General features: G+C 47.8%; 2 protein-coding genes across 11 annotated transcripts in view; one reads left to right on the forward strand and one right to left on the reverse strand.

Annotated features, from left to right (window-relative positions):
• MED12L (mediator complex subunit 12L) overlaps positions 1–16,813 on the forward strand; it is a 1,138,385-nt gene that overhangs the window by 391,296 nt on the left and 730,276 nt on the right. The gene's annotated exons all lie outside the window — the stretch shown is intronic.
• P2RY14 (purinergic receptor P2Y14) overlaps positions 1–16,813 on the reverse strand; it is an 80,243-nt gene that overhangs the window by 17,077 nt on the left and 46,353 nt on the right. Inside the window, exon 1 of one of the 3 annotated variants that reach the window (XM_063916071.1) lies at positions 7,230–7,438. The exons of the other annotated variants lie outside the window; for them this stretch is intronic. The gene's annotated coding sequence lies outside the window, so the exon portion shown is untranslated. Of the gene's footprint in view, positions 1–7,229; positions 7,439–16,813 lie in introns of those variants that run through there. 3 annotated transcript variants of the gene reach the window in all.

Below are 16,813 nucleotides of genomic sequence, written 5' to 3' on the forward strand. Positions count from 1 at the left end.
CAAACATCTGTAAACATACTTACAGAAGCATAAGCAAAGCTAATTGAAAAGAAAGCTCCCAAGCTGACAACTCTCATCATCATCATCATCATCATTGCATCTCCCAATGACTACAAGCATATAGCGCTTTCTTGGGCGTGTCTGTCGCCTGGTCTGCATGTGTTTGCAAATGTTCAAACTCTACTGAACCTCTGATCAGACATACCATCACCCTCACATCTCGCCTCTCCAGGAACAAGCATGCATAATGATTTAAAGACACAAGTAGGTGCCAATGCGTGTGTTTGCTTTAGTTGTCATGGGCAGAGATACCCAAACTGATGTATTACTCATTCTGTATCATCTCCATGGACTGCCCAAACCAAGTCATGCCCCAAAAGAATCACCAAAGGACACTCGGCTTTGAATCACTTATTTCACGTAAAAGAAAAATTGATCAAGGCTGCCATACCTTCCCCTGTGGAAATATTAGGAGATATTAGGAAAATAAGATTTTAAACCTACCGGTAAATCTTTTTCTCCTAGTCCGTAGAGGATGCTGGGGACTCCGTAAGGACCATGGGGTATAGACGGGCTCCGCAGGAGACATGGGCACTCTAAAGACTTTAGAATGGGTGTGCACTGGCTCCTCCCTCTATGCCCCTCCTCCAGACCTCAGTTAGAGAAACTGTGCCCAGAGGAGACGGACAGTACGAGGAAAGGATTTTTGTTAATCTAAGGGCAAGATTCATACCAGCCCACACCATCCACACCGTATAACCTGGAATATACGCAACCAGTTAACAGTGTGAACAAAACAGCATCAGCCAAAGACTGATCTTAACTGTAACATAACCCTTATGTAAGCAACAACTATATACAAGCCTTGCAGAAATATGTCCGCACTGGGACGGGCGCCCAGCATCCTCTACGGACTAGGAGAAAAAGATTTACCGGTAGGTTTAAAATCTTATTTTCTCTTACGTCCTAGAGGATGCTGGGGACTCCGTAAGGACCATGGGGATTATACCAAAGCTCCAAACCGGGCGGGAGAGTGCGGTTGACTCTGCAGCACCGATTGAGCAAACATGAGGTCCTCATCAGCCAGGGTATCAAACTTGTAGAATTTTGCAAAGGTGTTTGAACCCGACCAAGTAGCTGCTCGGCAAAGCTGTAAAGCCGAGACGCCTCGGGCAGCCACCCAAGAAGAGCCCACCTTCCTAGTGGAATGGGCCTTTACCGAATTTGGTAACGGCAAACCAGCCGTAGAATGAGCCTGCTGAATCGTGTTACAGATCCAGCGAGCAATAGTCTGCTTAGAAGCAGGAGCGCCAACCTTGTTGGCTGCATACAGGACAAACAGTGTCTCTGTTTTCCTAACCCGAGCCGTCCGGGCTACGTACATTTTTAAGGCCCTGACTACATCAAGGGACTTGGAATCCTCCAAGTCTCCCGTAGCCACCGGCACCACAATAGGTTGGTTCATATGAAACGATGAAACCTCCTTAGGCACAAATTGAGGACGAGTCCTCAACTCTGCTCGATCCACATGGAAAATCAGATAGGGGCTTTTGTGAGACAAAGCCGCCAATTCTGACACCCGCCTTGCAGATGCCAAGGGCAACAACATGACCACCTTCCAAGTGAGAAATTTTAATTCAACTGTTTGAAGAGGCTCAAACCAGTGAGAGTTTAGGAACTGTAACACCACGTTAAGGTCCCATGGTGCCACTGGGGGCACAAAAGGAGGCTGAATGTGCAGCACTCCCTTTACAAAAGTCTGGACTTCTGGGAGAGAAGCCAATTCCTTCTGAAAGAATATAGATAGGGCCGAAATCTGTACCTTAATGGAGCCTAACTTCAGGCCCATATCCACTCCTGTCTGTAGAAAGTGGAGAAAACGGCTCAAGTGGAAATCTTCTGTAGGAGCATTCTAGGCTTCACACCAAGATACATACTTCCTCCAGATCCGGTGATAATGTTTCGCCGTCACCTCCTTCCTAGCCTTTATCAGAGTAGGGATGACTTCCTCCGGAATACCTTTCCCAGCTAGGATTCGGTGTTCAACGCCATGCCGTCAAACGTAACCGCAGTAAGTCTTGGAACACGCATGGCCCCTGCTGCAACAGGTCCTCCCTGAGAGGAAGAGGCCATGGATCTTCTGTGAGCATCTCCTGAAGATCTGACTACCAGGCTCTTCGAGGCCAATCTGGAACAATGAGTATTGTCTGTACTCTTTTTTGTCTTATGATTCTCAATATTTTTGGGATGAGAGGAAGACGAGGGAACACATAGAGCGACTGAAACACCCATGGTGTCACCAGGGCGTCTGCCGCTACTGCCTGAGGGTCCCTTGACCTGGCACAATACCTCCGAAGCTTCTTGTTGAGGCGTGACGCCATCATGTCTATTTGAGGAAGTCCCCAAAGACTTGTTATCTCTGCAAAAACTTCTTGATGAAGTCTCCACTCTCCTGGATGGAGATCGTGTCTGCTGAGGAAGTCTGCTTCCCAGTTGTCCACTCCCGAAATGAAGACTGCTGACAGAGCGCTTACGTGATTTTCCGCCCAGCGAAGAATCCTGGTGGCTTCCGCCATTGCCACTCTACTGCTTGTCCCGCCTTGGCGGTTTACATGAGCCACGGCTGTGACGTTGTCTGATTGAATCAGAAGCGGTAGGTCGCGAAGAAGATTCTCCGCTTGTCGTAGGCCGTTGTATATGGCCCATAATTATAGAATGTTGATGTGTAGACAAGCCTCCTGGCTTGACCATAGTCCCTGAAAATTTCTTCCTTGTGTGACTGCTCCCCATCCACGGAGGCTCACGTCCGTGGTCACCAGAACCCAGTCTTGAATGCGGAATCTGCGACCCTCTAGAAGGTGAGCACTCTGCAGCCACCACAGGAGAGACACCCTGGCCCTGGGGGACAGGCTTATTTTCTGATGAATTTGAAGATGGGACCCGGACCACTTGTCCAGAAGGTCCCACTTAAATGTCCTCGCATGAAACTTGCCGAAGGGGATGGCCTCGTAGGTCGCCACCATTTTTCCCATTACTCGAGTGCATTGATGAACTGATACTCTGTTCGGTTTTAATAGGTCTCTGACCATGTTCTGGAGTTCCTGGGCTTTTCCATTTGGAGAAAAACTCTCTTTTATTCCGTGTCCAGAATCATGCCTAAGAACGATAGCCGAGTTGTTGGAACCAACTGTGACATTGGTAGATTTAAAATCCAGCCATGCTGCTGGAGCACTCTCAGGGAGAGCGACACGCTTATCAGCAACTGATCTCTCGATCTCGCTTTTATCAGGAGATCGTCCAAGTACGGGATAATTGTGACTCCCTGCCTGCGCAGGAGCACCATCATTTCCGCCATTACCGTGGTGAAAATCCTTGGGGCCGTGGAAAGCCCAAACGGTAACGTCTGAAACTGGTAATGACAGTCCTGTACAGCGAATCTCAGGTTTGCCTGATGAGGGGGATATATGGGGACATGAAGGTATGCATCCTTTATGTCCATTGACACCATAAAATCCCCCCCTTCCAGGCTGGAGATAACTGCCCGGAGCGATTCCATCTTGAATTTGAACTTTTGCAAGTATAGGTTTAGGGATTTTAGATTTAGAATGGGTCTGACCGAGCCATCCGGTTTCGGAACCACAAACAGGGTTGAATAGTACCTCTTCCCCTGTTGAACTAGGGGAAACTTGACAATCACTTGCTGTTGACACAGCTTTTGAATTGCAGCTAAAACTATCTCCCTCTCTGGGGGAGAAGCTGGTAAAGCCGATTTGAAAAATCGGCGCGGAGGCACCTCTTCGAATTCCAGCTTGTAGCCTTGGGATACAATTTCCATCGCCCAAGGATCCACGTCTGACTGAACCCAGACGTGGCTGAAGAGTCGAAGATGTGCCCCCACCGGCGCGGACTCCCTCAGTGGAGCCCCAGCGTCATGCGGTGGATTTAGTAGATGCCGGGGAGGACTTCTGCTCCTGGGAACTAGCCGTGGCAGGCATTCTTTTCCCTCTACCCTTACCTCTGGCGAGGAAGGAAAAGCCCCGACCTCTTCTGGACTTATGCGACCGAAAGGACTGCATCTGATAATGTGGTGTTTTCTTTTGCTGTGGGGGAACATAAGGCAAAAAAGTAGATTTACCTGCGGTAGCTGTGGAAACCATGTCCGCGAGACCTTCCCCAAATAAAACCTCACCCTTGTAAGGCAAAACTTCCATATGCCTCTTTGAGTCGGCATCACCCGTCCATTGGCGGGTCCACAGGGCTCGCCTAGCAGAAATCGCCATGGCGTTGGCTCTCGAACCTAGCAGCCCAACATCTCTCTGAGCGTCTCTCATATATACGACTGCGTCTTTAATGTGACCTAAGGTCAATAAAATGGTATCCCTTTCTAGGGTATCAATGTCAGCTGACAAGGTATCTGTCCAAGCTGCTACCGCACTACAAACCCAAGCCGATGCTATTGCCGGTCTGAGCAAAGCACCCGTATGTGTATAAATTGATTTTAAGGTAGTTTCCTGTCTGCGATCAGCAGGATCCTTGAGGGCTGCCGTGTCTGGAGACGGTAGCGCCACCTTCTTGGACAAGTGCGTTAAAGCCTTGTCCACCCTGGGCGAGGATTCCCACCATACCCTGTCCTGTGCATGGAAAGGATACGCCATAAGAATCCTCTTGGGAATCTGCATTTTTTTGTCTGGAGTTTCCCAAGCTTTTTCAAATAACGCGTTCAGCTCATGAGATGGGGGAAAGTTTACCTCAGGTTTCTTTTCCTTAAACATGCATACCCTCGTGTCAGGGACAGAGGGGTCATCTGTGATATGTAAAACGTCTTTTATTGCAATAATCATATAACGAATACTTTTGGCCACCCTTGGGTGTAACCTCGCATCATCGTAGTCGACACTGGAGTCAGAATTCGTGTCGGTATCAGTGTCTGCTACTTGGGACAGGGGACGTTTTTGAGACCCTGAAGGGCCCTGTGACACAGTCAAAGCCATTGATTGACTCCCTGTTTTATCCCTGGACTCTGCTTTGTCCAATCTCTTATGTAATAAAGCCACATTTGCATTTAAAACAGTCCACATATCCAACCAATCAGGTGTCGGCACCGACACCCCCACACACTCAGGGATATATCTATATGGAGACAGTCCCCCAATAAGGCCCTTTGGAGAGACAGAGAGAGAGTATGCCAGCACACACCCAGCGCTATCGGACACTGGAATAAAATCCCAGTTAGTACAGCGCTTTTATATAAATATGTATAAATACACTCACTGCGCCAATGAAATGTCCCCCCCCCCTCTTTTTTGCCCTCTGTAACCGTGTTCAGCAAGGGAGAGTCCGGGGAGCCAGCTTCTCTGCAGTGTGCTGTGGAGAAAATGGCGCTGGTTAGTGCTGGAGGATCAAGCCCCGCCCCCTCACCGGCGGGCTTCGGTCCTGCTCAAATTATTTATACTGGCGGGGGTTTATTAATATACTGCCTCTACAGTATCTACTTTATATGCCAGTGTCCCCAGAGGTTTTTATTGCTGCCCAGGGCGCCCCCCCTGTGCCCTGCACCCTTACAGTGCCCGCTGTGTGTGTATGTGTGGGAGCAATGGTGCGCAGCGTTACCTCAGTGAAGATCTGAAGTCTTCTGCCGCCTTTGAAGTCTTCTTTTCTTCTTAATACTCACCCGGCTTCTATCTTCCGGCTCTGTGAGGAGAACGGCGGCGCGGCTCCGGGACGAACGGCGAGGGTGAGACCTGCGTTCCGACCCTCTGGAGCTAATGGTGTCCAGTAGCCTAAGAAGCAGAGCCTATCATTTAAGTAGGTCTGCTTCTCTCCCCTCAGTCCCACGATGCAGGGAGCCTGTTGCCAGCAGTGCTCCCTGAAAATAAAAAACCTAACAAAAAGTCTATTTCAGAGAAACTCAGGAGAGCTCCCCTGCTGTGCACCCAGTCTCCTCTGGGCACAGGATCTAACTGAGGTCTGGAGGAGGGGCATAGAGGGAGGAGCCAGGGCACACCCATTCTAAAGTCTTTAGAGTGCCCATGTCTCCTGCGGAGCCCGTCTATACCCCATGGTCCTTACGGAGTCGACAACATCCTCTAGGACGTAAGAGAAATATTATGAAATATTAGGAGATCTCAAAGTTTACAATGACTTGTAATCTGCAAAACTAGAAACCAGACCATTCCACTCTGTAACTACAGCACTGAGAGAAGCTTTATATAGATGGGGCTTTTCTATGAAATTAATAGCACGCCATAACAGATCATTAACAACAATAACTTCTGTAGGAAAATAAGGGGTAAATTAACTAAGATGGGAGTTCTATTTAAGATGGGATGTTGCCCATAGCAACGAATTAGATTTTACTTCTTATTTGTCTAGGACCTTCTAGAAGAAGTTAATACCAGGAATCTGATTGGTTGCTATGGGCAACATCCCATCTTAAATAGAACTCCCATCTTAGCAAATTTCACCACTAAGAAACCTCAAAGAGTTGAATTGTACCCTGAGAAGACGCAAACATCCCATCACCACTGAATGAACAGTATTCGGCAATTAAACTTGCTGCTACCTCAACGTACTGTAGTTATGATGCTTGTTTTTTTCTTTTTACAGAGGCTGTTTGTTAACAAAGCTGTTTAATTATCTCACCAAAATGACTTGAGATATCCTATACTGTTTATTACAGCAGCACTCCTTTATTGGTAGTAGGTACATTTTGAATGCCTAATAAGTACAGTAGGTAAGCACAACCAATGCTGACATTTTGTATTGGGCTTCAAGTGACCCTTGCTCTGGTGCCTGTAACATTCATTCATGGACAAGCATGTAGTGGTGGCCCTGCATTATTAACCCTAGGGCGCCACAATGTCGCATATGAGATTGCAGCAACTATGATAAGAGTGAGCTCGTTAATCCTGCTCTTTCACTGCTATTTAAACTAGGGCACATACAGTATGTACAATAGCAGGTCCAGCACTGAGCTACTTTGGGAGTCTTTGAAAGAGTCAGTGATAGGACAAATAATGTTTGATAGTGAATTAGTTTAGTTATCTGGGTGGGGGGACTGAGTTGTTTATAACATGATTACAGATAAAAAAAAAAAGAGAGATTTAAGAAGACATGGGATAAAATTGCTACTACATAACACACAAATACTCTCATTAATTCACATGTGACAAGATTATTTTATATACAAAATGTAAAGACTAGAAGTGTGTGGATAAAAGTCTCCTTACCTTCATGAAGCTCTTATTTTAATCCTTTTGAACTGGTGCTATATTTCAGTTTCATTTCCCGCAATACTCAAGAGCATTTTTTTCTAATCACTGTGTTTTGGATTCAAATCAATTAATATCTTTGTGATCATCTGAGATTGAAAGTTATATGCACAAATACACATCACAGTGACAGTACACTGTGAAAGCATAGGCAATGGGTTGTGGTGTTAGAGATCACAGTACTGTATCTTGTATAAGTCAGCACACAGGATATGTTGCCCACATGCTGCTTGTATCATTCCTGCATTTGCTGTGGTCATCACACTTCACCTAGTATTTGTGTTATGTTATAGTAATAGGGAAGTAACGTCAATTAGGATTGTATCACATGCTGTCCATTGTGCAAAACACAAAAACCCAAAAACTTTGTTTATTGGATGTTTCTCATATATTGTGTTTGTAGTCTTAAAATGAAACAAAGAAATAATTGCTTTGGAGGGTGGTTCTTCGCATTATAAGCACAGCTAATGTGTATTTCCCAGACTTCCCAGAAAGAGTTGCCAAGGGGCTACTGTTATACCCCTTTCACACCAGCCAACATTTCCCCGGTTAATGCACATGAACGCGCATCAACCCGGGAAATTTCTCAGTGTGAAAGGGTACAGGGTCAAAATCCCGGGATTCCTGCCCCGGCATTTCAACCCTGCTATCTTCCAGGGTTGGTCCCGGGATCTTCCCGGGAACCTGGTCAGTGTTAACGGGAGCCGGGTCAATGTGCCCCGGCTCCCGTTCACTCTCTATGTAGCAGGCGGCGCTTAGAGATCATGTGATCTCTTGCGCCACCCCCGCCGCGTCACCGCTGACGTCAGCAACCCGGCAATATGCCGGGCTACTGACTGCGGTATGCAAGGCGTCTTACCCGGGAATGTCCCTGCGTGATCCCGGGACCGTATTCCCTGGTAAGACCCTGCATTTCTGGTCTGAAAGAGGTATAAGTAAGAACTAACAGAAGTTGCAGAGACTTTGAGTGTACTTATGGCCATGTGGACATGCTTGGATTGTGTACTAAGCCACAACACCATGATCAAATCAAGCTGTGAGTAAAGTACACCTACAGGGCCCTAATTTATTACCCTAAGAACAAAGGGCTAGTGACATGTGAGTGGGACTAATGCCCTAAACAATTGTGCAGCTATTGCTGCTCCTGGGAATAGACCCATAAGAGGAGAAAAAGAAGGCCGGGTTTACATAATATTTATTTGAACACTCATTAGTATAATCTGTTTTAAAGAAATAGTAGGTATTCCTATAAATATTAAACAAGTGCCCTTTATCAAGCTAATTTACCATTTCAATTGAACAAGTTTAAATATGCCAGTCCCCCCAAAAAAGGCAGGTGCACATTGTAGTAAACCGCAGGTTCCCGCCAAAGACTACAATGTGGAATTTTTTCCACCCATTATAGCCTATGGGCTCTGCTTTACTGACAGTCCAAGAGCGCACAACCAATCAGGAGAGCGATATGAAGTAGCGGTCCCTGATTAGTTAGCAGGTCTCCAAGTGACAGAGGTCACGAGAGGACCCGTCATTTGGGAAAAGGGGATCCATGTGTACACACTTGATGCGTTTTTTTCCCCCTCTGGAAAAATATGAGAATATATATATATATATATATATATATATATATATATATATATATATATATATACACACACACATATACATATATATATATATATATATATATTTTTTTTTTTTCCGGGTACCCTATGGATTCTACTGGACAAGGGGACATGAATGGCTGCGTGGGATATAGGTAAGTATATGTGAGTATGCAAGTGTGATTTATTAAAGTTTTACTATGTACGGTGTGTGTGACATGTCTTTATTAGAATATTTCTTTTACTGTAGAACTACAGATACCAGCGGGCCCTTTAATGCCCCGCATGTTGGTACTTGTGGTTCTCCAAGTAACAGCATGCAGGGGAGCCTTTCTGGGAACTGTAGTTCCACAGCAAAAGACAATATTTATTTTTAAACTTTTATTGGCTATCAGCCTGCCATCCACAGCCGACAGATGGCGGGGACAGCCTCTGGTTCATCTTTGGCCCTTGGGTGCCTGGAGGGGGCTGACCTCTTTATTGGGTGGCCACCACTCCCCCAGGGAACCCCAGCCAGGGGTGACTAGTTGGGGGGGGGGGGGTAATGCCACAGCCGCAGGAACCTATATGAATGTGTCCTCTGGCTGTGGCATTATCTCCTTGACTAGTGGAGCCCGGTGCTGATGTCAGAAATACGGGAGACCCCTATGTCCTTTTCCCCCTGTATTTTTGAAACCAGGACTGGTCCAAGATCCTGGTGCTGGTTGTTAAAATACGGGGAACCCCTACGCATTTTTCCCCCTGTATTTTAGCAACCAGGACTGGGGCTGGTTATGTTTTGGAATGGGGAGGTGGGGGAAACAGGACTTCACATCTCTTTTTTTTTACTTTTGTAATCATTTTTACTTTTACAGACAGAAGTATGCACAGATATCACTGATTTGTGCATTTTTCTGTTAAACTCGCACAATGTAATGAAACTCACATTACATTGTGCGAGTTTTCATTCTAAAAAACTTCCCCGACATCACACAATGTAATAACCTCAAACTTAAAAACTCACAGGCTATTACATCGGGCGAGCTTTGGGACAAATTCGCACCTACTAATGTGTGAGAAGGTTCGGGTTTGACCTGCACAATAATCTCGCACCCCATTACATCCTGACGATTATATAATTTTATCCCGGTCTTACCTATAATAGTGCCCATTCTTATATCTAGATTTAACCAGGCATCAGTTTATTTGCATCATAATTGTAAATAAAGCATAGTATAAAAAAAAAAAAAAAGCAGCACCATGAGTGCTAAACTGCCTAGAAAATGTTATACACATACATGTTCTCCAACATTTCAAAGATGTAGTACATTTGTGGTAAATGTATTATACCCGCACTTATCATGCGGAGATATAGCACTTCCTGCTTTGCCTCTTTACTGAGGCAAAACAGGAAGCAGCAGCGCTGAGATGTATTAACATCTCTGATGCCGAAGTGGCGGAATGAAAACTTCTCCCTCCGGAAATCGCTGCCAGTGCTCGACAGTGCATCAGCTTAGTGCTGATGCTCTGTGTCTCTCACTGGCCGGCTCCGGGGCACATACACAAGATCTCACTAGAGGGGCGTTCTAGAGAGGAGGGGACCCATGTGCAGACTCCGTGTGTGTGCCCCCTCCTCTCCCATAGCCGTCGCACCGCTGCTAGCGCTCAGAGCGCTGTAGACTCTGGCCCGCCGCGCCATTTTTTCGGAGTCCTGTGCATGCGCTGTAGACTCTGGCACTGTGCCAGAGTCTCTAGTGGTCAGTGCGCTAGCAGTTGCACGATGGCTATGGGAGAGGAGGTGGCCAACACACGGTCAGCAATGGACTCCTGAAAGGCAAGTATAGGAGAAATGGGTGCGGTGTGGGCCCCCCCTGGACTCAGGGGCCCGTGTGCACCACACAAACTGTACCCATTATAGAAACGCCAATGTCTCACTACTCTCATGAGATCTCACATACAGCCTGGAGCCAGCAGCTGCTGCAGCCAGGGACAGAGCTGTCCCTGCTGTGGTGATGGGGCAATGACACCTGTAGCTGTTGAAATCAATAGCTGCAGGTGTTGGAATGGGCAGTGCCACTGACCGCTCTTACATTGCCCTGCATATTGGCATAGCACTAATAATAACAAAGGCACATAGGGCCGCCATCATGGGGTCATACATGTGGGAGAAGCGGTATCTGATATTTACGCAGTTGAGCAATTTTTGGTCAGCTGTGCACTGGATCACTGTGACAAGATCATCGCGGCACTGCACATGTACCACGTTGGTCTTTTGCAATGGCAGTCCAGTGAGGATTTATTTCAAAAGTGATTGTCATGAACCATTTGTGCAGTTATGAGAGAGGCGGCAAAAACTCAGGGGTGTCGTAACTGTTTTCAGGGCGTGTCTGTGCCTGCGACTGCGATCCCATATGCAGCTGCAATTGCTCTGGCATCCTGCTTCCTGCGGCCAAACTGCAAGACTTTAGGGTTACTTAGAAGTTCGATAATTGACTAATTTGCAACTAACACTAAGTCTTTGTAGGCAGCCACCTGGACTCTCAAAACCACCAATTCCGACGACTGTAGAATTTGCATATTTTCACACAGTCGCTGCATACACATATGCTGCTGTGACGTCATTAGCATTCATATCCATATCGGGAGGCAATAACGAGACCGCCTGTCGGGATCCCGGAGGTCACAATGCTGATGCCAATATCTTGCCAGGCTGTGAAATGCCGCAGCTGAATACCGGCGCCACAGGCTTTTCTTCCTCTGTGGGTGTCCACGACACCCCATAGCTGGAGAATAGATCCTGTGACGAGTGCAGTGAGCATACTAGTGGTCGGGATCCCGGCATCCGGTAAAAGCTATGTATTCCCTCTGAATCAAGCCCTAGTTTAGCAGATGTATACAGTAATGTAGGAAGGTCTTATAGCCACACACGTTGCAAGCAGTTCTAGGAAACAAGCGAATTGATTAACCACATGTACTTAGTTTATCAGGAAACACAAAAACATTGCAAGAACTCCTTGGCTGATGGTATCATACTGAAAGCTAATATGTATAAAACATATGACAAACCCAAAATAAACAAAGTGGAAAAATCACGGTGTATAGTATGATGGGAACATACGTATTATACATTGATGAAAACTTAGAAAAATGATAGACCGGAGAGAGATCTAAAATTAGAGTGAAAGAATTACAAGAAACATGAAAGGCTATATTGTTCATAAAGGTCCCATGGGCTAACAGTGAGACTTTACGGAACCAGCTTGCCTCCAGGCGGAGAAGGAGATTGGCTTTGCCAACCCCTCTGGCAGGTACTGGGATGTGGTGAGTTATCACCTGTCTCAACTATTCCAGATTGTGACTCATCTGCCACAGGTTGGTTATTTACCCCTGTTGACTTTGCATTTAGAATTTTTGAGTGATCTGTAGCCATTCATTCACATACTGTGCTTTCTGTATTGCCGGCGTAAATGATCTCACAAGGTCATATTAGTAAATAAACCACAACTGTACTAAGGCAGAGGATAATTAAAATACTATTCTAAATAGGTGTTCTACTTTGGCATGCTTGTAGAATTCATCAGTGATCATGGATTTGCATGTGATGTATTTTATACATTTGTAACATCCGTGTTTATTGGTTATGGGTGTTTTAGCTGGAAAGGTTCATTCTGGCATGTCTCTGAGTGGATGGACCAACATTGATTTTAGTTTGGAATCCCTTTGGAAACTTGGGAGGACTGGACTGGCCCAAGACTGGAAGGCTTGTATCGGAACTAAACAATGGACATAAGTATTTTTATCTGTTTAAGTTTACTGAACTTTGGTTGAAATGTATTATTGTACTATATGGATGTTGTACTATAGTATCTGATCCAAAGTGTTGGTGGCTTGGCTTTCTTGTGTGATCGCTATGACCTCAACAGTGTTTTGACAACAGTAATATTTGACAAGCTGTTTAAAAGACTTACCATGGTGTTTTGTTGTTTTCCTTATTCTCACTAGCTTTATTTCAAATGTTGATGTTTATGATCAAATTGTCATCAGTGTGACATCACCCAGTTGATGTTTGGTGCAATTGTCAAATAAATTAATTTAAACCTGTCTGCTCAGTTTGAAGGGTAGCTTGATAATGGACACATAGCAGCCTGAAACATTGCAGTGTTCATGCATTCTGTAAGAGTACGCTTAATAATCACTTTCGTGTTCTGGAACTGAACCCTGGAGTGCTTAGGTTTTCTAGAATCTTATACAGTGCATCCGGAAAGTATTCACAGCGCTTCACTTTTTCTACATTTTGTTATGTTACAGCCTTATTCCAAACTGGAATAAATTATTTTTTTCCCTCTACACACAATACTCCATAATGACAACGTGAAAAAAGTTATTTTGAGATTTTTGCAAATTTATAAAAAATAAAAAATTAAGACATCAGATGTACGGGGGCGTGGCCTGGCTTCTGAGGCAGCAAGACGTGTGGAGCTGGAGCTCCTGCCAGGGCCTCTGAAAACTGCCCTTCCCGCACCCTGCTACCCGCCTGGGACCCCCCATAACCTGCCATCCTTGCTGAGCCGGCAGACACCTCCTGTGTCTGTGTGGGTTGCGGCCTGCAGGTCTCAGTGAAGCCGGGACCTCTCCTGTTGCCGAGCGCCGTGACGCAGCTCCTGCTTCCGGTCCCGGGGTACCGAACGGGGCCTCACGGGCCGGATCCCCGCCGCCTACCTCCAGCCTGGTCCCTCCGAGCTACTCCGGAGCTCCCCTGCACCCGCTCCCGCCCGCAGTGCAGCATCAACGAAGACGCGGACCTCCGTGCGCTCCTATAGCCGGAAGCCGGGACCCGACGCCGCCGGAGTGAAGGTGAGGGCCGGGGGTGCCGAGCGGCTGGGGGGAGAGATATAGTCAATAGGACTCCCGCCCTACGGTGGGGGCTGACGGGTGGCTCCGGCCTGCCTCTGCCCTGGGCCATCTTGCCCACCCTCCCTGGCCCTGCTAGATGAGCCCTCGGAACGCTCCGGTGCCTGACATACTTTTGGCGGCCTGGCAGGCCCGGGTCCCCGTGCTGGGGGCCCCCCTGTAGTGACCCCGTGGAGTCTGCACCTCATCTCACAAGGCCTTCGGCTCCCTGTGTTGGCTCCCCTTCTGAGGCTTCCTGGAGCCCACACCTCAGCGCCCCCCCCGACCTTTCTAACGCTGGCTCTACCTGCGGCCCCCTGCCTCCCCCGGCGCCTGGGACGACACTCTCCACTGCCGGGAATGCTTGCCCCTCCTAGCTCCCCAGAGGTCGACACCACCCTGGTCACTGGCTGGTCCGTGGCCGGGCTCCATTCTCCCAGACCCTGCGTGTGGGCTAACGGGCGGATTGCGACAGCACGTCTCCTGTGATTCCCGACTGGCGGTCTCCCCTCCATGACTGCGTGGGCCCTCCTGGCCGATGGGGCCCCTCGGCCCTGCCCCACACACGCTGCCTTGTTGGCCGCGCTGTGATGTCTCGCTAATGCTCCCGCCTTACCCCCCCTGGGCCTGAGCCACACTGCTGGAGCGCCATCTCTACCCCCTTTTCCGGCTGTCTACCCTCCTTCTCAACCGTACAGGATGCATAGAGGTGGCAAAAAACCACAGGGATCGGATCTCACACCATTCCTTACCAAAAAAAGCACCCCTGCCAAGAATGGGCCCGACGTTCCCAACCACCCTCAAGGTACCCCCGACTCTGACCCCGACGACGACGATCTCACACCTCTCACCCGCAGAGACTTCCTCTCCCTCCTTAAGGAGATGCGGGATGTCAAGACCTCCGTTCAAGCTCTCCACTCCCTGAAGTCTGATATCGCCGAAATTGGCTCCAGAACGGACCAACTTGAGCGGCGAGTGGAGGAGGTGGTGACGTTCCAGCAAACTGTTGAGACTGACTTCCACCAACTCCGCCAAGATGTTGCCCAGCTGCGGGAGGAGCATGAGGACCAGGATAATAGAGCGAGGAGGAATAATCTAAGGATTCGGGGCATTCCAGAAGACGTTGAAGTGGCCCACCTTGAACTTTACCTCAAGCGCCTCTTCACCTTCCTGTCACCTGATACCCCCGAAGACCACCTTCTCCTGGACCGAGCACATCGCGCTCTTCAGCCCCGCTCCCAAGACTCTTCTCAGCCTAGAGACGTCATTCTCCGAATGCACTACTTCACCGCGAAAGAGTCCATCATGAGGGAAGCACGGCGATTGAGCTCTGTGACTTTCCAAATGGTCTCCCTGCAGATCTTCCAAGATCTATCCCCCTTACCCTGGCCAAGCTTAGGGACTTTAAGCCCATCACTTCCCTGCTCTCCCAGCACAATATCAAATATCGCTGGGGCTTCCCGTTCCGTATCCTGGTTTGGCATCAGGGGAAACTACTAACAGCCAGAAATCCACCCGAGGCTCAATCGCTGCTCTCCAAATTGGGCATCCACACAGACGTACAGGACCCCTCTGCTTAGTCTCTACCTCCCCGGACACAGCGGCACCTGCCTCCGCCCCCCAGCTCGGAGTGGTACACAGTTCCAGCGTCCTCGCCCTCTCGGGCTCCTCCGCCAGTTCCCTGATGGACTTGTAGCTCTTTGAGTTGTTATACTTCACCTGTGTTTATGCCGGCCTTTCCTGGTCGTACTCCCCACCTGGGGAGTTGTTTATCCTTAGATCTCCCATGTTCTCACCCCCAGATCCCTTAGTCGGTTCTCAACTGTTTTACTGTTACCCATTGTTAAAATATGACCCTGTTAATGGCTCCTATTTCCCTTTTTCCTTTTTCTCCTGCTTCTTTTTCTCTCTCTTCTTCACTACCTCTCTGGAGCTGGCGCTCCACTCGTTCTTCACTCCTGTTTTCTCTCCAACCTCTCTTTGAAGGTCCCTCCAGGGGGGACCCACTTATTGGACATCACCAAGCGGTTGGTGATGCATCGCCTGGTTGCCAGGCGGCGCCCCCTACGGGCTTCGAGCCCGTTTGCTGACCTAGGTGCCCTCCCGTCGCCTAGCATCCCTTCCCCCTGGCCTCCATTGCTGGACGACCACCTACCCTACTCCCCCCCCCCCCCCCGGTGCTCTTTCCTTCCCCCTTCCTTTCTGACCATGCTATCCTCTGTTATGCTTCTTTGTCTATTCTGCTTTCCTCTTTACTGCTTGCCCATGGGTCTCCGGGTACTCTCTTTTAATGTGAAGGGCCTGAACAGCCCTCAAAAGAGAGGTAAGCTCTTTGCCACCCTTAAACTTCACAGAGGTGACCTGGTCTTCCTCCAGGAGACTCATTTTTTACATGATGCAAAGAAATTTTTGAAAACGATATATGGCGCTCCTTTAAGTTAAAATATCATAAATTTCTATAAGTGAAATACAGCTCAGCTGTGTACATTCCTGTGAATCACTTGTATCGTCAGCATGTAAAAAATCCTCCACACTTCCTCAGGTCTCCTCCTCCACACTTCCTCAGGTATTCTCCCTCGGGATTATATTCATGTAATAGAGGAGATACGAATAGGATAGTGCAACAGCGTTTTAATTAAACAACACAATATACATAAAATCCTCAATAAAATCCAATTACATTAAAATTAAGACACACAGGTGACAGAGGAAAAACCCAATGGACAAATGGGGTATGCAATTACCGAATCCTCTGAAAACAGAAAGCTCTCAGAGTTCCTTAGATGTGCTGGAATGCCAGGTGACCTCCCGGGTTTAACAGCCTCCTGGTTCCGATAAATGTCTCTGCCAGATGCCAATAGGAAAATCCCCCGCACCTCACCAACGCGTTTCAGATCCTCAACTGGACCCTTTTTCAAGGTAGTGTGTCTCCTCTATCCCAGTCCCACTATTTATTGTGAAATCTACCAATGAGCATGTCCCATCTTTAGCGATTACACCTGTGTGAAAAACAGCCGTCTCCATGTTGTTATGTCCAGTTACCATGGTAATGCGTGACGCAATCATGTCACG

Source organism: Pseudophryne corroboree, chromosome 4 (assembly GCF_028390025.1).
Source record: "Pseudophryne corroboree isolate aPseCor3 chromosome 4, aPseCor3.hap2, whole genome shotgun sequence".
NCBI classification, from domain to species: domain Eukaryota; kingdom Metazoa; phylum Chordata; class Amphibia; order Anura; family Myobatrachidae; genus Pseudophryne; species Pseudophryne corroboree.